The sequence below is a fragment of the Lactuca sativa genome, chromosome 4 (genome assembly GCF_002870075.4).
Source record: "Lactuca sativa cultivar Salinas chromosome 4, Lsat_Salinas_v11, whole genome shotgun sequence".
NCBI classification, from domain to species: Eukaryota; Viridiplantae; Streptophyta; class Magnoliopsida; order Asterales; family Asteraceae; genus Lactuca; species Lactuca sativa.
In genome coordinates, this window is record NC_056626.2 from 39,981,770 (window position 1) to 39,987,530 (window position 5,761).

Sequence of the window (5,761 nt, forward strand, 5' to 3'; positions counted from 1 at the left end):
CTCAGTTCTTCCTTTCTTCCTGTCATGTGATGCAAGCAGCCACTGTCTATATATCATTCATCATCGAATTGCTCATCACGCATAACCTACAAAAATTAAGAAGATTTAGGAACCCAAAGTTTCTTGGGTCCTTGTGAGCCTTTTACTTACAGGGGATAGTAATAGAAACATCGACCAAAAAGGTTTGTTTTATTATTGTTGTTTCATCTTTTTTTTATGGTGAAAACTTTGATTTTATTGGATTTGAGTATTTCAGGTTCAGTTTTTGATTTGACGTTAGTAGTCTTTCGGTTCTTCACTTTGGATTCAAATGTTGTCTTCTTTTCATCTTCTGGAAAGAGCTTTCCTTTACCCTTTCGATCATTATGTGAGTGAGAGTGAGAAGGATGAGACTTGGGAGTAGTATTAGACTTTTGATCATTTCCCTTACTTGGTCAAGACTCGAAATCACCTTCCGTTCGGTTCCTCTCAATGGTTGATTTAGGACCGAAACCCTCCTTTTGGTTTCTCAAAACTTGAGGACCGAAACTCCTTTTTTGGTTGTTGGCTTCCTAATGACTGAACCTTCTCTTCTGGTTGCTATGCTTCTATGGACCGAAGCTCTGTTTTTGGTTGTCTTGATTTTGAAGACCGAAACTCTTCTTTCGTGTGTCTTGATTCTGAGAACCGAACTACTGTTTTCAGTTGTCTTAAGTTTGAGGACCGAAACTCTTCTTTCGCTGTCTTTATTGTGTTGATCATGAGAAGCTGAGTTTGCTTTTGCTTCTTCCTTTGACTTAAAGGACTTATAATAGAAACCGTAATTGGGATTTTGAGATCGCCAAAACTGTTTCGTTTCAGTGAGATTCTTCTTGTATCTCAAATTCCGTTGATGCTTTCTTTCTGACACTTTTTTTGTATTTTTGTGGATGTTTTCCTTTTGCTTTGGTTTTTGAGCATGAGTTTCACTCTTTAGCGAACATGTCTCACTTGTTGTCATGACCGATTTGTCTGAAGATGTTTTGGTACCACTTGTGCTTGGCACATTAAATCGCATAGGTTCATTAAGTGCTTCTACCACATACCTACCCTTTACCCTCCATGATGTTTTCTTTGATAGACCTTCTGTTTCATCGACATTATCAATCGGTGCTGACCAGAAAAACTCATCATAACCATCAACATTATCTTCTTCTACTAATGTTATTAGTTCAACTGTCTATTGCTGAGTAACTCCTTTAACTGTATAAACTTGATTTGGAGTTGTTTGGACCTTTTGATATACGACAGCTTTGGCCTTGAGGACTTTAGTCTTGTCTTTTGATGAGCGAACGAAATCAACAGAGGTTTCAGAAATAAGATTTTTATTGGTTTCGGGTTCATCAACATTATCTTCTACTAATGCTATTAGTTCAACTGTCTATTGCTGAGTAACTCCTTTAACTGTATAAACTTGATTTGGAGTTGTTTGGACCTTTTGATATACGACAGCTTTTTCCTTGAGGACTTTAGTCTTGTCTTTTGATGAGCGAACGAAATCAACAGAGGTTTCAGAAATAAGATTTTTATTGGTTTCGGGTTCTCTCTTGACAAATTCAGAACAGTCCACCTCATCTTCTATAGACATTTCACTCATATCATCATCCTCATTGAATTCAGAAGTGTTTTCAATATCAATTTTGTTTTTTGAACTTAACTTGGCATTCAAAGAGTCAAATTTCTGTACAGTTTCGGTTTTGATTTTTAATTTGTCATTTTCATCCAACAAATTTTTGAGCATGTCCTTATGGTCTTTTGACTTTATGAAGGATTCTATTTTGTCCAGATAATTTTTGTAAGAGGGAGAGATATCATCAGAAGAAATAACGTTTTCACAGTTGTATGCATCGGCATCGATTTCATCCTCCTTGAACTCAAGGAAGGGTAAAATCATATGATGTATCTTCTTTCCTATATCACAATTAAGATGCAGTTGAGTAATGTTGGAATATAATCTTTTAGCAATTAAACAAAAAAAATCGTTGTTTCAAAAGCTTTAAATTATCTCTTTGCAAATAAATTGTTTTATCCCTAGACCTAATCAACTCCTTCTCCTTTTGCTCTATCCACATACGCCTTTCTTCACTCTTCGATGATACCCTGCTGATTTGATTAGTTAGGTTAGAGTTTGTGATGCGAGTTTGAGTTACTACCACGTATACTAGAAAATTTAGATTTTAATCCATTTAGTTCCTTTTCATAGTTTGTGATGGGGATATTTAAAGAAACAAGAATAGATTGTACCTTCTTGATCAACTCATCACATTCATTGATCTACACACTGACAAGTTTCGCTGCAAAACACCTGTCTTCACACTCTTTCGCTTCGTCTAGTCCCCCATCAGTACTATAACCTCTCATTTATGATACCTCATAGGTTACCATCCGACACTTTTCAGCAACATTCTCTTCGTTTACCAACAAATCCCTACCATGATTGGGCTTTCTCACTTCTTCATCTTCAGAATCAGTTGACCAAACTTCAACACAACCAACTTCATCATCAATAGTATTTCCCTGTACAATTAGAGCATTCATAGTGTTATTAGTTCCAGCTTTCCTCTTCCTAATTTCCTCCAACCGTCGTATGAGATTCGCTTCCTCATCATTCTTTTCATACTTCTTTCTCAACATACAATCTTTGGCAAAATGGTTTTTGCCTCCACAGTAGTGACAATTAAAACCTGAGTCACCACCAAGTTTAGCTTCCATCTTTGGTTCTTCGGTCAGAGAGACACTCTTTGGTTCCTCCTTCACCTTCTCAGCACTGTAGCTTCCCTTCCTTTTTTGGTTCTTATTGGCTGGGAATCTTCTTTTAATGAACTTCTTGGGATCTGACACCATTAAAGCATAATCTTCACTTGTTAGATCATATTTAGAAAGATCTAAATCTTCTTCTTCAGCAACAGTCTTTCCCTTGGAGATTAGAGCTAATGACCCCATGCTAGAAACCACGTTCGTTTCTTTAGTCACTACACTCTCATGTGACTTTAATATTCCCACTAGCTTTGCAAGAGAATAAGCCTTGAATTATGTGTGTGCCTTCAAATTCGACACTTCAACCATCCATTTAGGTCTAAGGCCATTCATAAAAATGTGACCTTTTGTTTAATGACTTTCCTTTCTATCCCATGCTTTATAATCTTACTAAAGAGATGATTAAAGCGATCGAAAGCTTGAATGAGCTTCTCTTCAAGCTTCTGCTTGAAGTCACCAAATTCTGAGAGCAATAACGTTTGAATGGAATGCTCAAGATCTTCATCTGTAGAATACAGTTCCTTCAACCTGTCCCATATCTCCTTCGCTGTTGTGCATGTACTCACCAATCGAAACGTGTCCGATTGTAAAGCAAACCTAATCATTCTTAAAGCTTTGATGTTGCATTGAAACTTCTCTTTCTCGTCTTGGGGAATGTCGTTCACATCATTAACGAGTTGATTATACTGCTTTTGAGTTTTGACAATTATTGAAGTGCTCGAATGAGCAAATGGACCAACTGTTATCGCCTCCCAGATCAAGTATCCATTATCTTCTGAACCAATCACATAGTCTTCAAAGTGATGCGTCCAGACCTCATAATCTTGAGTGTACAGTATGGGAATTCTCGTCGTCGATCCTATGTTGTTGGAGATATTGATTAGGTTTAACTGGGAATCATCCATGGACATGACTATGTTTGTATAAAAACCTGATTAAGATCAGAATTGTAAATAACTTTAGGGTAAGATTGATTTAAAGAACTACGTCAATTGAGAATGACGTCTCTAACAAAATCAATCAAAGAAGAAAAACCCTAAGATCTTCTTCAGCAAAAGAGATGTGTATGGATTACACAGTCTCTTGCTCTGATACCAATTAAAGAGTTAAGAAACTCTTAGATCGATTAGATCTTCAATAGGTTAATCAGTGAAACAAACAAACAAACACAGATAACGCAAGATGGAATCAAATAATGCTTAATGATTCAAATATAGTCACGCCTCAGCAGAGATCAATGAAGAACTTCCACTGTAGAGCCGAGCTAGGGTTTTCAGTACAATCAATGACAAAAATTACGAAAAGCAAAAATTACTTACTAAGGATGCATACATGCACCTTAAATACTAAACCCTAATGAAATAATCAAGGTTGGATAGGCGCAAACCGGATAACAAAACTGGGCTAAGGATAGAGCCTAATGACGCAACACATTTAGGTCGAACAAATGATTTTCGGAATCAAACAGTGCGGAAACTTTTGAGTTAAACTTGTGACTCAAAAACTAGAGATTCAATTGAAAATCAGATCTTCATAGCATTGATTCCTGCTCTGATACCAATTGTAGAAGTGTTTAATCGAGTATAAAAATCAAATCAGAGTAAAATACGAACACAAGAAGTCTATTATCAAACAGTGCGGAAACTTTTGAGACAAACTTGTGACTCAAAAACTAGAGATTCAACTGAAAATCAGATCTTCACAACATTGTTTCCTGCTCTGATACCAATTGTAGAAGTGTTTAATCGAGTATAAAAATCAAATCAGGGTAAAATACGAACACAAGAAGTAAATAAGATTTGGTTCAGCTCATATTACTTTCAACGAACAAGAATACAAAACTGATAGTAAACATGAGAAAACTCTACTATCAACTCTATGTTCAGCTCGTATTTATAGGAGGTTGAAAGTACAAAAAATACTATGGCTAAACATTAAGCTTCGATAAAAAGATGCCTTAGCAAATACATAAGGAAACATACGAAACTATCTATTACACAGACTTCGACATATTACAGGATACTTTGACTCTCCAAACATTCACTCATTTCTCATTCCTCTCTAAACATCAAGTGCTCGCTCATTCCTTTCCTCCAAAAATTCATGAGTTGTGTGTGGTTTCAAGGAGTTCTTTTCTAGCCTTCATAACTTGGTAAGTTGTTGTTAAACTCTATGGTTTAATTTCAATATTACACTAACAATCCATCCTCATGTAACTCTATTTTTGTGTTCATGCTCTTAGAACCACCTTAACTTCGAAAACCATCTCAAGGAAGCAAGTTAGGCCGAAAATCTTCACCATCTTCCCTTCCAAACCGAAAAAGCCCCCAAGGTGAGCTTCATACCCCTATTTTTCGAGTTTTTTTTTTTGGGGGGGGGGATACAAGTCTAGTCTTGTGAAATATCTTTGTATATTTGCTTGCATGTGTACGTATTTACATGTTATGTGTGTTGAAATGTTGTGAAATCATGTTAAAAGTCCATGAACTCGGAATTTTGGTTGAATCTTAAGTTGTTGGAAAAACAAGGTTATCTTGTATAGCTTATATTATTTGTTGTTATGCTTAAAAGGTTATCTTTGATGTGTGATAAAATCACCATAAAGTCAAAGAAATTTGTTAACACAAATTTTTGTCATGAAAACTTGAAGAAAAATGGAAAATATGGCAAGTTACAGTAAAAATGGTTACATTTGGATATATATATATATATATATATATATATATATAATTTTTACTAAAACATGTAAAATGGGCCTTATATGACAACTTTAGAAAAAGCGGGCCTTTATTGACAACTTTAGTGAAAATGGGCCTTATATGGCAATTTCAGAAAAATTGGACATGTATTGACAATTTTAGTGAAAATGGGCCTTATATGACAATTTAGTAAAATTGGGCCTTTATTGACAATTTTGGTGAAAATGGGCATTATATGACAATTTTAGTAAAATTGGGCCTTTTATGACAATTTCGGTAAAATGGGC